The sequence below is a fragment of the Eurosta solidaginis genome, chromosome 5, assembly GCF_040869045.1.
Source record: "Eurosta solidaginis isolate ZX-2024a chromosome 5, ASM4086904v1, whole genome shotgun sequence".
Taxonomy (NCBI): domain Eukaryota; kingdom Metazoa; phylum Arthropoda; class Insecta; order Diptera; family Tephritidae; genus Eurosta; species Eurosta solidaginis.
Window position 1 is genome coordinate 26,279,579 of NC_090323.1, and position 20,423 is coordinate 26,300,001.

General features: G+C 36.3%; 1 protein-coding gene across 1 annotated transcript in view; it reads left to right on the top strand.

Annotated features, from left to right (window-relative positions):
- Window positions 1–1,007: 1,007 nt before the first annotated feature.
- The window catches only part of LOC137254050 (uncharacterized), a 151,175-nt gene continuing 131,759 nt past the window's right edge, over window positions 1,008–20,423 (top strand). The window contains exon 1 of the mRNA XM_067791732.1: window positions 1,008–1,093. The gene's annotated coding sequence lies outside the window, so the exon portion shown is untranslated. The remainder of the gene's footprint in view (window positions 1,094–20,423) is intronic.

Sequence of the window (20,423 nt, forward strand, 5' to 3'; positions counted from 1 at the left end):
ATTACATGTGAGACGTTTACCCTCATACTCGTTGTTTCTACAGTTGGAGAGGCCTTGTCTCCAATCCGTAGGTTTGTCGTTGCGTGTATGTTGACTGCTTTTGGTCGCACGGTTGAAGAGGCCGTGTCTCCAATCCGTGCTTTATTCCTTTACCTGGGGCAGTATTCGAACGGTTGAAGAGGCCTTGTCTCCAATCCGTCGCCTGGTTTACTATTACATTACCTACATATATTACGGTATTTTCTTATTTTATCATTCTCGCGCCGCTAATTGTACGGAGGCCTTGCATCCAATACGTGCACAGCTCGATCCCCTCCACCTTAGCAATTTGTTATCCACCCACACAACTCGACTGTTCAATGTTCGCTGCTGCGCCGTAGCCTTTCAAGAGTTCGTAGACACTTCATTATTTCCGCTATTACATCGCATGCCGCGGACCATTTTACCTTGCTTTGTAGCATGCATCCAACAATTGTTTCAGGAGTGTAATCCTCTCCAAATATTCTGCACAGTTTGCATCTCGAGCTATAGAACCTAGGACACTCGAAAAATACATGGTAAACATCTTCTACTGTATCGGCCGCAGTGATCGCATATGTTGTTAGGCAACGCTTGGCTGTGTGAATGTGTGTGTGTGTGTGTGTGCATGATGGGTTGAAGTGTAGGTGAAAGAAAAATGTCAATGAAACTGAAAACTGTGCACACACATGTCAACTACCGGTTCTGCCAAACCACAAACCGCAATTTAATATAAAATGCACACACATACATACATACGAGTACTTGCATGTGATAGGTGTTTACGACTGCATTGGTCTTTCAGTATGTTTGAGTTTTTAGCAAGTTAAATTTCAAATTAATTTTATTTCAAGATTTAAATAATAATTTTAAGCGAAGGACCTTGAGTTCTTCTGGTCAATGCATTTCTCTCATTTCCGTTCCGGGATGTTTGTTGAATTTGCTTCAATATATATTTATCTAATATTTTCTCTCTCTTTTTCTTATCAGGTAATTAACTTCGGACGTCTAAATTTTATTGAAACAATTTGGTCTAGAACCGAATTTGGAAGGATTACGTTTAGGAAATGCGATGGTATGTACATGATCTCGTTACTTCAAATATTTACAACTACATATTTACAACTACAACTACTCGTTATACATGCATGTCATAATCATCATAATAATCATCAATAAGCGCCTAAGCGGTTTTTCTTCGTAACCATGGATGATTAAGACTTACACCACCTTCCCCTCCCAACGCGTGGGTGGTTTTTCTTTTCCTCTGCTTAGAAAGATGTGTGTCCATTGAAATACTTTCTTGGACGAAGCATCTTCATCTATTTTCATAACACTTCCTCGCTAGAAAAGCCTTTGGGCTTCTATTCGTTGCACTATATGCATATATCATAGTATTGGTTAATCTAGAGGTTGTTCTACATACCAAGCGACCGCAAAGTTAATCCTATTTTGGACACCGTTTTGTGCCTCACACCTTCTTAATGAGATTTTCATCGTATCTAGGATTTCACTGTATAGTACATATCTGCACAATACCACAGATACCTAACATTTACCTATCTCTGGTAAATCACCGATAGCTGGATGGCTAAGTCATCTGCGCCAAAGGAGCTTTGATGTTCAGGGACCCTTACAAAAAATGTTACTCATAGTAATATCATTAAATTTCCGTTTAAATTCAACTCAGAGCGCCTCAAATCTTGGTTGGTAGAGTCATATCTTTTTAAATCCGAATTGGAACTCAAAATTTATTTATATTCATATAAACAAACCGCACTAAAGACCTTGGCCTAACGTTTTGATAGTATTGTAATGAAATTTGGGGAAATTCCGCTTATTTGAAACCTTCTGCTAACGTTCGAATCGCTAAACTGTTGAATAAATCACTTCAATATTCAGTAACAAACTGGGCTTTATTTAGATTACTTTGGGAGTAGTACTTCACAATTATACTTCACAACCGCTTAAATCAAAACTGATTCGTTAATACTCAGCTTGCGCTGCTTTTATACTCTCTGTGGCCTCGTCCGCATATTTCTCCAAAGGTCTAAATGTTTTAGCTTCTAGAAGTGTTGTATCCTCTGCTTGGTAATTTAGTTATATGCGTGGGTATGTGTGAGTAACTACTTCGGCTGATGACTACATATTTGTGTGTGTGAGATATCTCTTCGTCGCCTTCTACATATGAGTGTCTTCTTTATTGTTGTTCATTTATTTAGTAGCAGCTTAATATTCGTCACAGTATTAATTAGATCAATTAAGACTTGAATTCGCTCAGTGTCATGATCCAGTATTTCAATATCAGCCTGATGTAGGCACCTAACCTCCTATTCAAACATTGAAATTTATTCAATAGGTAATAACATGCCCTTATTCACACTTCCGCCAACAGGAACACTTTAAGCAGCATAATGTGGCCAGTTCTCTTCACGAGATTCTATATAGATAGGAGATTTCATCGCTGGTAAAAGTTCCGACTATTCACATTGTTTTATAGGCACTTACTCCACTAAGTTCGACGACAGATCTTATGATAATTATACCAGCAACAACATTATTGATGCCTGTTTCAAAAGCAACCAAAAGAGCTAAATAGTAGAGAGTTTAACACCAGAATTTATTACGGTTGCGACTGTCTAGATTGTTTCCTTCTAGATGGTTTCCTTTTTGCACTCTCAACTTCATCTCCGGTCTCTGATAAATAGGCTATCGAATCTATCTGAATGAGTATGTTGACTAAAAGATTTCTGGCCAGCCAACCAGAACTTCTTGCGCGGTGAGCTCACCCTCCTAGGGGGCTCTCAACGTAGCGCATTCGACAGAAAAATTATCTCTTAGCCTGAGGCGTTCATCAGAAGCACATTAAATAAACATGTTCGTAGTTCCGAAACCTTTATGTGGATAATTCGATACCCACAAGGACTACATATTATTAGCATAAGGTTTAAAATAGGACTTTTAATATCTGATGTATATCAAAACAATTATCCGTCATCCCTTTTTAAATTTGGGTTCGAGACAAACCGGTTTCGGCGTTGTGCCATCATCAGTGTCGATTTTCGAACGAAACCAAATTTGAGAAGGGATAACGGAAAATCGTTCCAATATACATCATTTATTTACCCTGTCGGAAAATCAAAAAAAATAAGACTTTTATTATCATCTACGATAAGCAACGACGGCTTTTTTCGGAGTAGTTTTTTACATTAACTTATAATAAATCGATATGCTTTTTTCAATTCCTTTTTTTTTGCTGATTTTTTTGGCGAGACCGGGTGGATAATGAATGGAAAATCAAACAAATTTCCGTAGACCTCCGCCAAATTCGTTTGGAGCCAATCAGTTTCGGCGTTGTGCCATCTTCAGTCCAATGTGCATTTTCTTATCTGTTTAATTTGCTTTGGCTACAGTAGTGGATTGAGGAGCGTACATGTCTAAATTCCAAAAATCCGAAGGTTGAAAGAGTGGTAAAAAAAATTTGCTCGCAAGGCAGTAGAGCTAGTATTAGAGGGTGCTTGTACCGGAGAGCCTTAGACGAATACCTGACAAAGGACTGCCTTCATCCGCAACATTTTCCTAAACATTCAGATAATGTTTTTGCTATAACGTCAAGAAAACATGGAGCTGGGAGCTAGTTTCTTGCTGACTTCTTCCTGTGGTTGAACACTTGCCATTTAATAATTTGTATATTCTTTTTAGCGGCCAAATGCGAAAAAATATGAACATCAGGAAGAGAAAAATTTAATTTTATTGAAATCAGGACTACTTTTTCACTCTGCATTCGCAATGCTTCTTCGGTTCTCTTTTGGGGAGCCTGCCTTTTCGTTCCTTCTTTAAATTACTCCTTACTTGGTTGGCTGGTTAAAAAGATACATTTTTGGCCAAAATGCTTTCCTTCGAAATATTCGCGGCTTCTATGTGTAGTGGTTTACCAATGCTACCCGAGTATTACTCATTAATTAGAAATCAGAGTTTCCCATTTTCTTGGAACCTAGTAGAGTAATTGGGTATTAAAGTCTATTGCGTCGCTTTGTTTCAGATAAAAAACTGAAAAAACGCTCAGATTTTCTCTTCCATATATATATGTGACCCGGTCCATGAAAAGGTGGCTTATGACTCAAAAAAAAATTGCGAGAAACAGCTGTTTAAGATAAACAATGCATTTCTTCAGTTTCTTAGTAGTTTTTCTTTTGCATTATGAAGAGCCATGCCCAAAAGTCAAAACAAAAACCAGTTCCTGACCGATATTTTGGCTCCATTGCCATCGAAAAAAATGCTATCAAAAATTCTGAGGATGCTTCACCAGCCACCAAAGTGATATCGAAGGAACCAAAGGCTTCATCGTCTTTCATTTGTGCTCTTTTTCTCTACATTTTTAGTACACTTCTAAGCAAGTTAGGACTTTCTAGTTTTCACCTCGTGAAAGAGCGTTTTAAAAAATTTTCGAAACCAGAAAAAAATTGGAAACATTTTTTTTTATTCATAAGCCACCTTTTCATAGACCGGATTACATATATAAACCTGGGGTGATTTGTATGGACGCAAGTTAAGCGATATCGCGCCATCGATTTTTCGATAGGATTTGGGCTCGGAAAAAAAGTTCCACTACGCATACCCAAAAAAATAATTTTCGAGCCTGCGAAATTTCATTTTTGTAAGATCATAAATGCAACCATGTCAACTAATTAATAGAATAAACAAAAATACATCACTGTAAAGGAAGAAAAGAGAAGATGGTGGACTTCCGGTTCATTATTGGATTGACGACTGAAGAATAAAATATTATGATAATTAATCCGGACGTTTCTGCTGTTTTATTAACCATCGAAGGTAGAAATTACATTTTTTTCACTTTTTTCGATTTTTAAAAAAACCTTATAAATCAAAGCCTAAAACAAGTCAAAAAAATTAAATTTCGCAGGCTCGAAAATTATTTTTTTGGGTATGCGTAGTGGAACTTTTTTTCCTGAGCCCGAATCCTATCGAAAAATCGATGGCGCGATATTGGTTGATAAATCGACACAGTCTAATATATATATATGTAAAAATAAGCTATTTTTATGATCGAATATAAGGTTCCACTTGTAGTGCACACATATACATATGCACATTTCAGGAAATTATTAACACGCACACATACACAGACACTACCAAATATTTTATTTAAAATAAATGAATAAGAATAAAACATACAGCAAACATGCTGCTTCATATATTAAAAATGAACTTAAATTACCCAGAAAATAACAGTAAAATAGGGTCAAGTGTGTAACTGTGCACACGCACATACAAGTGCACTTCAACAAAATACACATACACATGTACACCCAAATGCAGCTGCAGCTACTTGATGTAGTGTCACTTGCAGCATATGGCTTTTACGTGCTCGCCTGTATGTTTGTGTATGTGTGTGCTTTAACAGTTGGCTAACTGCAGCAGCTGCTTCCACGCAGAATTGTAATTGCATAGCAACGCCTTAATAACGAAAATAAATGACCGCAGGCATACTTACGAGTACTTCGAGCGCAAGTACATAAAGACAAAAATGTGTACAAGTGTGCACTACAATAACAATAACAAGTACAGTTACAACAACTACAATCGCCGCAATAACAAACTTAACTGATGCTACAACTACAACTAAATGCCAATAAAACAGTGACAAAGACATTTGAGAGGCAACAACTTAAGCTAACAATTATTACAACAACAACAACAAACGAATAGTGCAATTGAATTAATGTCATTTAAGTGAAGTGTGGCCACGGTACTTGAAATTACGGCGTTGCAACAATGGGTTAAATGCACATACACAATGCGTACATTATTTTTGTAAGCAATGTGTGTGTGTGTGATGACTTTTTATTAGTATGTGGCTGTAGTGGAGAAGATATAAAGTTGTAAGGAAATTTATTGCTGTGGTAAATAGTAATTTTGGAAAGTATGGGTGGGTGGTACCCGAAAAAGTAATTTGGCAAAAAGATGGGGATGGGGACTAGTAGAAGGTTTGGGGAAGAGCAAGTTTTAAATTAGAAACCCACAAATCAACTCGCTTCGAAGTGCTAGGCAAGATATGGCTGGATTGAAGTAACGCATTAATTAATTTAAGTTTTACTACTTAGACTATTCTCTTTCCATAGCTCAGAGGTCCAGTTTCAGCATTAAATTGAATTTGAAAATCATCTTGCCTGTCTAGCTAATTTTGGCTAGTTTGGCGGATCCGCATCTCTCAACAGGACTCATCGGACACTTTAAATACATATATTTTGCTAAAAGCTGCAGGCAGGTACCAAAACACACACACCTTGTTAGGATCGCCGCTTAAAATTGTCAATCAGTCAGCTTTCGGTAACCACATCATGGTCTATGTCTATTTTAGCTTCGAGTTTCTTATTGAAGCTCAGAAAAATGTGTCTGTCAGACGCACTCTCCTTGGAAGAGTAACTTCGTTTTTATACACAGTTGAGCAGATCTCACAAAGTATATTAAGTTTGATTTGATAACGGTTGGTTGTACAGGTATAAAGGAATCGAGATAGATATAGGCTTCCATATATCAAAACCATCAGGATCGAAAAAAAATTTGATTGAGCCATGTCCGTCCGTCCGTCCGTTAACACGATAACTTGAGTAAATTTAGAGGTATCTTGATGAAATTTGGTATGTAGGTTGCTGAGCACTCATCTCAGATCGCTATTTAAAATGAACGATATCGGACTATAACCACGCCCACATTTTCGATATTGAAAATTTCGAAAAACCGAAAAAGTGCGATAATTCACTACGAAAGACAGATAAAGCGATGAAATTTGAGTTGAACTTATGACGCAGAATAGAAAATTAGTAAAATTTTGGACAATGGGCGTGGCACCGCCCACTTTTAAAAGAAGGTAATTTAAAATTTTGCAAGCTGTAATTTAGCAGTCGTTGAAGATATCATGATGAAATTTGGCAGGAACGTTACTGCTATTACTATATGTACGCTTAATAAAAATTAGCATAATCGGAGAAGGACCACGCCCACTTTTAAAAAAAAATTTTTTTTAAAGTAAAATTTTAACAAAAAAATTTAATATCTTTGCAGTATATAAGTAAATTATGTCAACATTCAACTCCAGTAATGATATGGTGCAACAAAATACAAAAATAAAATAAAATTTCAAAATGGGCGTGGCTCCGCCCTTTTTCATTTAATTTGTCTAAGATACTTTTAATGTCATAAGTCGAACAAAAATTTACCAATCCTTTTGAAATTTGGTAGGGGCATAGATTTTATGACGTTAACTGTTTTCTGTGAAAATGGGCGAAATCGGTTGAAGCCACGCCCAGTTTTTATACACAGTCGTCCGTCTGTCCTTCCGCATGGCCGTTAACACGATAACATGAGCAAAAATCGACATATTTTTACTGAACTTAGTTCACGTACTTATCTCAACGCACTTTATCTTGGTGGGTGTAAAAAATGAACGAAATCCGACTATGACCACGCCCACTTTTTCGATATCGAAAATTACGAAAAATGAAAAAAATGCCATAATTCTATACCAAATACGAAAAAAGGGATGAAACATGGTAATTGGATTGGTTTATTGACGCAAAATATAACTTTAGAAAAAACTTTGTAAAATGGTTGTGACACCTAACATATTAAGTAGAAGAAAATGAAAAAGTTCTGCAGGACGAAATAAAAAACCCTTGAAATCTTGGCAGGTATTACATATATAAATAAATTAGCGGTATCCAACAGATGATGTTCTGTGTCACCCTGGTCCACATGTTGGTCGATATCTGGAAAACGCCTTCACATATACAACTACCACCACTCCCCTTTAAAACTCTCATTAATACCTTTAATTTGATACCAATATCGTACAAACACATTCTAGAGTCACCCCTGGTCCACCTTTATGGCGATATCTCGAAAAGGCGACCACCTATACACCTACCATACCTTTAATTTGATACCCATATCGTACAAACACATTCTAGAGTCACCCCTGGTCCACCTTTATGGCGATATCTCCAAACGGCGTCCACCTATGGAGCTAAGGATCACTCCCTCTTAAAATACTCATTAGCACTTTTTTTTTGATACTCATATTGTACAAACAAATTCTAGAGTCAACCCTGATCCACCTTTATGGCGATATCCTTAAATGGCGTCCACCTATAGAACTATGGCCCACTCCCGCATAAAATACTCTTTAATGCCTTTCATTTGATACACATGTCATACAAACACATTCCAGGGTTTCCCTCGGTTCATTTTCCTACATGGTTATTTTCCCTTATGTTGTCACCATAGCTCTCAACTGAATATGTAATGTTCGGTTACACCCGAACTTAACCTTCCTTACTTGTTATTTTTGAATTATTATAACGTAAGTTAAATGAGCTTAACTCAGTGACATTTAGTATATTGCGGTGATCCGGTGATGATTTTGAAACTATGTTCTTATAATTTCTCTATCGATGATATTCAAAATAATTGTGGAACTATTTTGCGATAATTTGGGAACCATTTGCGTACTGTTTTTGGAATAGATTCGGGACTATTTGACTTAGAACTATAGAAGATGTAAAAAGGTGAGTTATGTGGATGCTTTTGTTCTTCCCTTTTAGTATCAGTTGTTAAAATTATTATAACTCCCGTTTTACCCGTAGGTTTATAAGTGGACAACTTTGGGATCGTTTCTGTACTACTTTCGGGATGATTGCGAATCTTTTTGCGAACTACATATCTTCAGATTATAGGAGAATTGGTTCCGTGATCATATATGATAATATATTTTTATAATTTCTCGATCGGCTGAAATTATTGATTATTTGGTTTAGCAAGGCTCATCTATCAATGGTGATAGGGAGTTTTATGTGTCTAATGGGAGTTACCCCCTATTGATACAGCTGCATAGAGGATGAAGACATGGAATCATGGAGAAACTTTAAGAGTGATTGTCCAGCTTTAGCCAGAAAAAGGTGAAAGTATTTCGATCTCGGCTCAATAAGATATTCGAAGAATAGTATAAGCTGTCCAAAAGGTAACCGGTTCCAAAAAAGGAGCTAGGCAAAATGGTAACCGGTTCCAAAAATATAACCGGTTCTGAAAAAGTAATCGGTTTCACACAAATGTAATCGGTTCAATAAAAATAACTGCCTGCAAAAAGTTACAGGTTGTATAAAAGCAACCGGTTCCATTGAAGTTAAATGGGTCTTATTCGAAACTACGGTTTCAATAAAGTAACCGCTTTCAATAGCAATAAAAACAGAAGTCGTTTTTAAAAGTATAACCGGTTCCAAAAAAACAAAACCATTTAAAAATGTTAACCAGTTACACTAATGTAGCCGGTTTCATAAAAATAATTGTCTTCAAAAAGTAATCAGGTAATAAAAATAACCGGTTCCATTAAAGCAACCACTTCCAAAAAAGTATCCAAAATGTAACCGGTCCCGAAGAAGTTGCCGTTCGAAACTGCAATTGGTTTCAATTAAAGCAATTCGTTGCATGATAGTTACCGGTTCCCATAAAACAACCTGTTGTCAGACAGTAATTGGTTCCAAATAAGTAATCAGATCAGAGAATCTAAGCTGCTTTCGAAAAAGTAAACGGTTTTAAGAAAGTATTGGGATTCATAGGGTTGATAAGTGCAATTTGTGGAGCCCGCAACTCAATTGTCAACCTCACTTAAGCGAGGTGAATACTGTTTTAAATAAAAATGAAGCCTACACAAATTTAGCAGGCAAGTCTGTGGCGACCACAAGTTCCTTATGGAATTAGGCGTTGGGGTTGGGATGGCCTAGAAGTTTCGTTGTGGTCATATTAAATCGTGTCTGAGATGGTCGGGTTAGTACCTTAATGATTTATTTATTTATTTAATACCTTAATGATGCTTGTTACCGGAACGTATCGGATCTCTATACAACAAAGGACTATCAACACTTCCCAGAACCTTTGACGAGTGTCTTCACAACAATAGCAACAACAAGAAAGTATTCGGTTAAATAACTCATCCAGAGGTGAAAGCTTGAAAGGCGTAACAGATTTCAAAACAGTAACCGGTTCCAAAATATTTACAATTTCAAAAATTAAGAAAGTGACCGGTTCCAAAAAGTTAACCGATGCTTTGAATAAACTTGAATCAAAATACTAAATTGCCTTTGATACACGTATGTAAGTGTAAGTGAATCAAAGCATAGAAACTGAAATTCTCTTACCACGGCCTACAAAACCGAGTAGTTTCTGTTGTCAAGCACAAAATTGCTCAAACATCCCACGTAAGCATCGTCGCACAAACGTTTTTAAACTTCCAAAGAAACGTTTTTATTTGCAAAATTCAAAAAACAAAAAATACTAAAAATAAAACTCCCAGTTAAATGGCGTTCATAGTCCAAATCACATACACATTTTTTATTCAATTTAACTATATGGAAGAGTCTTGTTAAAGAACAATATCAATTTATGTGCCGTTCATTCAATTAACAAGCAACATGCGGCAAATGGGCTACAAGGTAACATCAAGCGTTTAGTGTCAAAATAGCCAGAACAACAACAACATAAATGGAACTTTTAAATAAATTAAATATCAATGAGTATAAAAGAATGTCAAATGTTTTTATACTCAGCTGAGCAGAGCTCACAGAGTATATTAACTTTGTTCGCATAACGGTACCCCGTAGCGGCACATAAACTAATCGAGATAGATATAGACTTCTATATATCAAAATGATCTGGACAAAAAAAGAAATTCGTTTAGCCATGTCCGTCCGTCCGTCCGTCTGCCCGTTAATACGATAACTTGAGGAAATTTTGAGGTATCTTAATGAAATTTGGTATGTAGGTTCTTGGGCACTCATCTCAGATCACTATTTAAAATGAACGAAATCGAACTACAACCACGCCCACTTTTTCGATATCGAAAATTTCGAAAAATGGAAAAAGTACGATAATTCATTACCAAATATGGATAAAGCGATGAAACTTGGTAGGTGGGTTGACCTTATGATGCAGAATAGAAAAATAGTAAAATTTTGTACAATGGACGCGGCACCGCCCACTTTTAAAAGAAGGTAATTTAAAAGTTTTGCCAGCTGTAATTTGGCATTCGTTGAAGATATCATGATGAAGTTTGGCAGGAACGTTACTCCTCTTACCATATGTGTGCTAAATAAAAATTTGCAAAATCGGATGACGAACACGCCCACTTTTTAAAAAAAAAATTTTAAACGTCAAATTTTAACAAAAAATTTAATATCTTTACAGCATATAAGTAAATTATGTCAAAATTCAACTCCAGTAATGATATGGTGCAACAAAATACAAAAATAAAAGAAAATTTCAAAATGGGCGTGGCTCCGCCCTTTTTCATTTAATTTGTCTAGAATACTTTTAATGCCATAAGTCGAACAAAAATTTACCAATTTGGTAGGGGCATTGCCTCTATAATGATAACTGTTTTTTGTGAAAATGGGTGAAATTGGTTGAAGCCACGCCCAGTTTTTATACACAGTCGACCGTCTGTCCTTCCTCTCGGCCGTTAACACGATAACTTGAACAAAAATTGATATATCTTTGCTAAACTTAGTTCACGTACTTATCTGAACTCACCTTATCATGGTAATAAAAATGGGCGAAATCCGACTATGACCACGCCCACTTTTTCGATATCGAAAATTTCGAAAAATGAAAAAAATTACATAATTCTATACCAAATACGAAAAAAAGGATGAAAGATGGTGATTGGTTTGGGTTTTTGACGCAAAGTATACATAACTTTAGAAAAAACTTTGTAAAATGGGTGTGACACCTACCATATTGATTAGAGGAAATTGTAAAAGTTTTGCAGTGCGAAATCAAAAGCCCTTGGAATCATGGCAGGAATACTGTTCGAGGTATTGTATATATAAATAAATTAGCGGTACACGACAGATGATGTTCTGGATCACCCTGGTCCACATTTTGGTCGATATCTCGAAAATGTTTCCACTCCCTTTTAAAACCCTCATTAATACCTTGAATTTGATACCCATATCGTACAAACACGTTCTAGAGTCACCACTGGTCCACCTTTATGGCGACATCCCGAAATGACGTCCACGTATAGAACTATGGCCCATTCCCTTTTAAAATACTCTTTAATACCTTCCATGTAATACCCATGTCATACAAACACATTCCAGGGTTACCCTAGGTTCATTTTCCTAAATGGTGATTTTCCCTTATTTTGTCTCCAAAGCTCTCAGCTGAGTATGTAATTTTCGGTTACACCCGAACTTAGCCTTCCTTACCTGTTTGTTAAAAGCATATTGTTCTTCATTTCAAACATTTGTGCAAACATATCATACATGCATATGTATGTATATGTTTCAATATATATACATATATATATATGTACATATGACCATGCATTGAACGACATTGGAATTTAACTTAATAAACCATATTCGAATTTTTATTATGTAAAAAAAAGTTATAAATTTCCTATAGTTTTATGTACGAATACGAAATTCGGAATATTTGCATGATGCGGTCATCGTTATTTTTAAATGTCATTTGATTTCCTTGCGGATAAATTGATGTAGGGCATGGCAGCTGGCAATAATAATTGGTAAATATGCAATGAATATATGCGTAAATATTTGCTTTACGATGATGGATATTTTTGCGTCAAATGCAACTTATAAATGCATAATGTTTTTTTTTTTCGTACTCAAATTGAATAACTTTTACTTTAAACGCGTGATTTAAATTGTTGTGCGATGTATGTTTAATGAATAAACTCAAGCATGGCCCTCAACTTGCTTGGATTGCTCGAAAATAAATATATGTGATAGCTGTAGTAATTTGGCGTGAAGTTCACTTTTATTTACGAGGTACATGAAACCTTCTAGACCGTACCGCCCTCGCACCCCCCAAGATCGATGAGGAAATTGGTGTCGCCAGAACCTTGGCTGCTAAAGATACAGGATTCGCCACGGGTACGTGATTTTGAACATTGGTTTGGAGAAACTATAAATTGCGCTGGTAACCCCTTGAATTATATGGGTACTCTAGTCGCCTCTTATGCAAGGCATACTTGCCGCGTGTATATTCTAAGCCCCCTAACCAGCTGGGTAGAAATAGCAGCCTGTTAGGCAGTACCACTTCATCAGTCTAATTGTTTCAACCCGAGGCAGTTTCGTCACAGCGATATCTTCAACAGGCTTCTCGGTGTAATTTCTGCACCAAATAAGCCCTCCCCTTAACGGTGTTTTGGCATAAGTTATAAAGGCAAGGTTTCACTTACCATTCACCATTCACATCATCATCATCATTGACTAACGCTTAACGGTCTAAACGCTTCATAACAATTAACGTCAGCTATCCCTGCGCCAAATGTGAGCACCAAGATAGTTTAAGCCTTCCTTCACCTAACTCTCCCAACTCAGTGGATGCCTTCCCTTTCTTCGCTTCCAAACTGCGTCGTTGATTGAAATACTTTCTTGGTCGGAGCGTCTTCGTTCGGTCGCATTACATGACCTAGCCAGAGAAGCTTTTGGGTTTTTATTCGCTGCACTATCTTCATATTTGCGTAAATCTCATGCAGCTCACCATTATATCTCCTTCGATTCGATACGCCCCGTCGACATTACGAACGGGACCATAAATCTTTCGGAGAACTCTTTTATTGAACGTTCCCAGATCCATCTCATTTTCTCTCTACACCGTTCACGATTCGGAGCCATATACCACAACCGTTGTGATGAGTGACTTTTTTCTCGTAATTTTTTTTGGTTGAAAAAGCACTTTACTTTTTAGTTGTCGACTCAGTTCAAAGTAGCACTTGTTGGCATAAATTATTCTCCGTTTAATTTTCGGTCTACATAGCTGGGTCTAAATTGGACTGTGACTAGCGGGCTAGTGTTTTCTTTAAACATCTCGCTGCTGACCACAGGAAGAATGAGCATCAAGAGATGACATGCGGGCTTGTATCAGTAGTTGCAAGTACCGAAGCGTAGCGAGTTCAATCCGTTAAAGTACTGCCAATATCCATATTGCTCTTCCTATGTCTTCGGCGAGTGTTTTTGAAGGTAGAACAACAACAAGATGCACACAAACTCGCAAAGTCAAGAGCATTGCTGAACTTCATGCCGATCGAGATGCATCATCTCTTTACATCAATTAAAAACAAAAGAAAAACATAAAAAGCTGATTCAAAGCGATAGCAGTGTAGAACTGTTATTCCTAGGACTCCTGTAGCACAACCAAACAAACATAGGCAATATGCGGCGGGAAGAGACCTGCTTAAAAGGTAAAACAAAGAAATTTTAAGTATTGCTGTTACAATCACGGGACACAGGTATCTGAGCCTGAACTCTTAGGGGATGGGTGGTCTGCTCCAGAGCAGCTGAAAAATACCGAAAAAATCATTCATTTAATTTTTAAGGACCACTCTAATTTTCACTTAATATGGTCCATGCTTTTTCGGTAAATTGGGCAATGCACATATTTGAAGTAAAATCTTACTTTAAATTCAATGTAATTTTATGCTCGGATCTTTTCGAGGGGACACAGGTGTGGATAAAGCCTAGTACTTTAAGATACAATACATTAAGCTTTCCAGAATACCATTTTCAAAATAATTCTTTTTCAGATTTTCTCTAGAACGAAGAGACTAATCATTTATTGTCATTCATTTTAAAGTCTGAATAGTTAGTCGTTCATCTGTAGTTATAGCTGAGAAATTTATAGCTGGCAAACTAGTAGTAAAGTCTAGAAATAGAAACGCCTAGAAGTATGCGAACGAGGAAATCACAGAGTATAAAAGGAGGTAAAGTTGAGAATCAGTAATCAGTTTGATTTAAGCACGCTGTCTGTCGAGAAGTAGAAGTGTTATTGTGAAGTACTTTAAAAAAGGCCATTTCTCATTATTGAATAGTGGAGTTATTTATTAAACAGTTTAGTGATTCGAACGTTAGTAGAAGGTTACAAATAAGCGGAATTTCAGTGAATTTGTTACAATACGTTAACATGTGTAAGCACATACATGAGTGCATATTACGTAGTTCAAAAAAGTGAATTTTGAAATTTTAGCCAAACAAGGTCTAAAAATTTTTCGTCACAAAAAAATATGTTGTATTGAATCATAAAGAAAATTGTTATAATAGTTTGTTTTTCTTAAAGCCAGTCTTTATTTTAACTACTTTTCAGGGTAAAAACTAAAATATCCTGCCTTTTAATAAATAAAATCATAAGAAGTTCAACAATATCTTTTTCTCACACCACTCTAATGAAAATATCTTAAAACAAAATATTTTCTGTATATTATGCACATATTTGTTTAACAAATTATATTAAATTTTGAATTGTTCAAATATTTGCAGCTGGTGGTTAATTTGTGCAAATGCAGAAGCCGCAAGCATATGCAATCGAATTTGTTATTTTATAATAAAACAATAGGGGAGTTCAGAATTTTGTGCAAATGGTCTAGCATCATTGTAATTGCAAACTGGTGTATTATTTTTACACAAAACGCTAAAAAATTATATGGCTATGCATTTTCTATGTCATGGCAAATATGCAACATCAAAAACCGTACTTTATTTTTTCAATTTTGAATAGCAAATTAACAACTGTAAAAACAAAATATGGAAAGAAAAAATTTAAAACAAAAAAAGTTGTTCAGGATCCGTAGCTTTCATTTGCTATAGCTACCTTTCCAACACCAAATACACAAAATTCTGAACTTCCTTAATGTTTATTTATGAAAGTACATAACAGAAATCGACTAAGCAAATAAATTTTAGGAAGGCCACATTTCTCGTCATATGCACTTTTTTTACGACCGCTAAAGAGCTCACCGTTTTCAGCGGTACCATTTTGTTGGAAACTACGGATACTTACGGCGGGCGACCCTGTAAATTTCAGTTTTTCATTTTCGCTTGTTTTTTTAGTTTCTTTATTATTTTTTTTTTAATGCGTATGCGTGAAAAAAAATATTCGGGAAAAACAAGCTTCAAAAATTATGTTTATTTTATAAATAATTCCAAATTTTTGACAATATGTTCACCACTTTGAGTATAGCGGTGGGAAAAAACGTTGATGAAGGAGTTTGTACCATCTTGACGGCCATTATATTTATTTCCCCGCCGCTATTTTACGTTACGGAGAACTTCACCGTCTTCTTACTTTCCACATAATTACTTATACATTGAAACATTCTTGACAACGTACTCTACCGTTACGTAACGGGCGCTGTATATCGGCACCGCTTTAGAGGAAACCAAGCCTTAAGCGTTGCCTAGGTGGTGGTATTTTCCCGTAGGGCTTTGATCTTTGCTTGGCTGGCAGAGTAAGCATATAAGAGTAAGCCGATGAAGGAAATTTTTCACCACATTTAAGATGATTGTGGGGGTCTCGAAATAATTTGTAAGATCGTTATACATACAAGCGATATTATTTTTATTTTTTTTTTTTGTCGTAGCTTGATTATTTTACATCTCAGTATATAAAAAACACGTGTCATAAACTTTGGTCGCGATGGACTCTTAAACTACTGAACCGATTTTGAATTTGTTTTGAACCCCGCGTGTAGTTTGGTCTAACTTGAGAGATAGGATAGGTTATATCTAAGTTTATAGTCGCAATATTATTTTATTGCAATTTTTTTTATTTGTTTATACGTAATAATAAAATGTTACGTATACGCAATGGCACTCATATTTCCAGGTGGTGCGGATATACTTCCGTGTAATTGCTTGGTGTTTAATTAAACAACCTGCTTATCAATGAAAAATATAGCGAATGATATCAAGTATAGCACATCACCAGGCCCGCCGAGAAGGTGTGGGGTTTCTGAGGGGGCCCGCGATTTAGAGGTACTATGACATTTATTTAATTCAGGAGAAGGCTAAAATGTGTGTTAGTTGGTCGCCGGTGTTTGAAGAGATGCGTTGGTAAATTTTGTTCAAACTTTCACAAAAGTTGCGTAAACCTCACGCAGTGGTTACTACATAGGTTTGGTTGCGATCGACGTACAGGGTCTCGAGATATAGGCCAAAACGTGGACCCGAGTACCCCTAGAATGTGTTTATAGAATATGGATAACAAATGAAAGCTGTTGATGAGTGCTTTAGTAGAGGGTAATTTGCATACCCCTGGGTGACTAGAGTCTCGAGATATAGGCCAAAACGTGAGCCAGTGATGATGATGATGACGATTTTGGCCATTCCTGCCGCAATTTAGAAAGTGTAAACGTGAAACTCGGTGATATATATTTTAATATATCATAGAAGACTTTTAAATAAAATAACTTTGATCGGAGCTATATATAGTATATATCCCATACAACCGATCGTTCAGATAGAAAGATTTTTGGCCATGTCTTCGTTAATTTGGAAAGTATAAACGTGAAACTCGGTGATATATATTTTAATATATCATAGATTTCCTGTAAAAATCACTTTGATCGGAGCTATATATAGTTATATCCCATACAACCGATCGTTCAGATAAGGGCGTTTTTTGCCTTTTTTTATTTTATATTTATCTTAAAAATCGTTTAGGTAAGTACACCTGTTCACTATATATTTCTTATCTTATACATCTGATTATTTGGAGATTACGAACGGGATAAGATTATTGTTCAGCCCCATTCATGAAAGGTATGAAGTCTTCTGCACAGCCGAAGACAGTCCCGTCCTTACTTGTTTCAATTAGAAACAAGTTTTTCTAAGCGGGCTCGCCCTTCGGCAGTAATTTGGAGTGTGTTTCTGCCAATGAAAAGCTTCTCAGAGAAAACTCATCTGCCTTGCAGATGCCGTTCCGAGTCGGCATTAAACCTTAAGGAAGTGTCGTCCGGCAAATTTTTTGTGAAAATTAAAAGGTGCGTGACGAAATTTGTGGCGACCGCCGTGGTGTGATCGTAGCGTGCTCCGCCTACCACAGCGCGATGCAGGGTTCACGTTCCGTCAAAATCTTAGAAACAAGTTTTTTCAATTAAAAGAAAATTTTTCTAAACGTGATCGCCCCTCGGCAGTGTTTGGAAAGCACTCCGAGTATATTTCTGCAATGAAAAGCTCCCAGTGAAAACTCATGTGTCTCACAGATGTCGTTCGAGGATCGGCATTAAACATTTAGATCACGTAGGGGTAATATGAGCGAAGTGAGGTAGCAAATCATGGCAAAGCAAGGAAAGGAAATGAAAAGTTTTGTGTACATTATGTGTTATCAACGAGGTATAGAAGAGTTATCGATTTTTTATCGACGAGTTGTCTGTTCTGTTATCGAAAAGTTATCGATATATTATCCAAAATTAATAGACTATTTATCTACATGTTATGAAAATGATACCGATTTGTTATCAAAAGTTATCGGAGTCTTACAAAACCAATACGTTTGCTGGCGAAAATTTATCGCTTTTTTATCGAAAAGTTATTGACTTATTATTGAAAAGTTATCGATTAGTTATAGATGTTTCAACAAAAATATATTAATTTATTTAATAATTTGGGAATAATTTAAACAACGTGACATCAGGACGGACAAGCGACAGCTGTTTCGATTATACTGTGTAAATCTCTTTAAAGCCTTTTCTGAAAAGACTTACAAGGTATAATTGAAACAGCTGTCGCCTTGTCCGTCCTAACGTCACGTTGTTTAAATTTTTCCCAAATTATTAAATAATTTATAAATTGCTTCAAATAAATGTTTTCATGCATTTAAAGAAAAAAGGCAACCCCCGTTTAACTCATAAAAATATATACATTTTTTATCGAAAAATTATCGACTCGTTATCGCGGTGATTTCAATTTTTAAAGACATTTGATCAATAAAACTTTTTTTAAACATTATATTTTATATTTACACATCGAGTCACATGAATTTTTTTATAGGATAGAGCCCTTAACTTGAAGAAAGTATTGAGATAGAACAAGTTTTTCTAACGAGCCTTGTTAACACAGTTGAAAGAGGGAGTTTTTTGATTCTAATTTGATTTGATGGAGATTTTTGAAACTGTTATATGAATGCATGGGTCTTCAAGGGCCCTATTAAGGTGGCAGACACACTATAGCAAACAACAATATTATATATTAAATAATTTATACCTCATTTATTGGCAATTTAATACCGCAAAAAAAAATTTAAAGCTGCGTCCGGTTCCGAGAAACGGGAGTGTCTGCTAGCTTAAGACTCAAGCCAGCAGACACTTCGTGAAAACACGACCTACGACTTCCGAACGACTTGGATAAATGATATTACATTTATTGGCAATTTAATACCGCAAAAAAAAATGTTTAGCTGCGTCCGGTTCCGAGAAACGGGAGTGTCTGCTAGCTTAAGACTCAAGCCAGCAGACACTTCGTGAAAACACGACCTACGACTTCCGAACGACTTGGATAATTGATATTGCATTTATTGGCAATTTAGTACCGCAAAAAAAAATTTAAAGCTGCGTCCGGTTCCGAGAAACGGGAGTTTCTGCTAGCTTAAGACTCAAGCCAGCAGACACTTCGTGAAAACACGACCTACGACTTCCGAACGACTTGGATAATTGATATTACATTTATTGGCAATTTAATACCGCAAACAAAAATTTAAAGCTGCGTCCGGTTCCGAGAAACGGGAGTGTCTGCTAGCTTAAGACTCAAGCCAGCAGACACTTCGTGAAAACACGACCTACGACTTCCGAACGACTTGGATAATTGATATTACATTTATTGGCAATTTAGTACCGCAAAAAAAAATTTAAAGCTGCGTCCGGTTCCGAGAAACGGGAGTGTCTGCTAGCTTAACTCAAGCCAGCAGACACTTCGTGAAAACACGACCTACGACTTCCGAACGACTTGGATAATTGATATTACATTTATTGGCAATTTAATACCGCAAAAAAAAATTTAAAGCTGCGTCCGGTTCCGAGAAACGGGAGTGTCTGCTAGCTTGAGACTCAAGCCAGCAGACACTTCGTGAAAACACGACCTACGACTTCCGAACGACTTGGATAATTGATACTACATTTATTGGCAATTTAATACTTAAGGTGTCATTTTATCTATTATGAAATTTTTGCGCCTAAAATTAGTACTGCTAAATTGCGGTATGCATTATACTCAGTTGCAACTGAAATATGTCTCTCCGTTTTATCTTTGCGTCATTCTCCACTTCTATGACCGAAAAAGGATGTGTGTCCACTATTAATTGTAACCGATTTAGCTATAGGTTATACACTATGACCAACAGAGGTGCGTGCCTCCGCTATTCAGAACAACCCGTTTTGAAGCAAGTTATTTACCACTGCTGCGAGTCTTCAATAATTGCCGCTAGATGGACCTCCTAAAAATTATCTAAGCATTTTTTTAACCACAAGTGTAGATGTATATGAAGAGTAAAGAAGAGCAAGATGTATTTCATAATTTATGTTCTTTAGGATG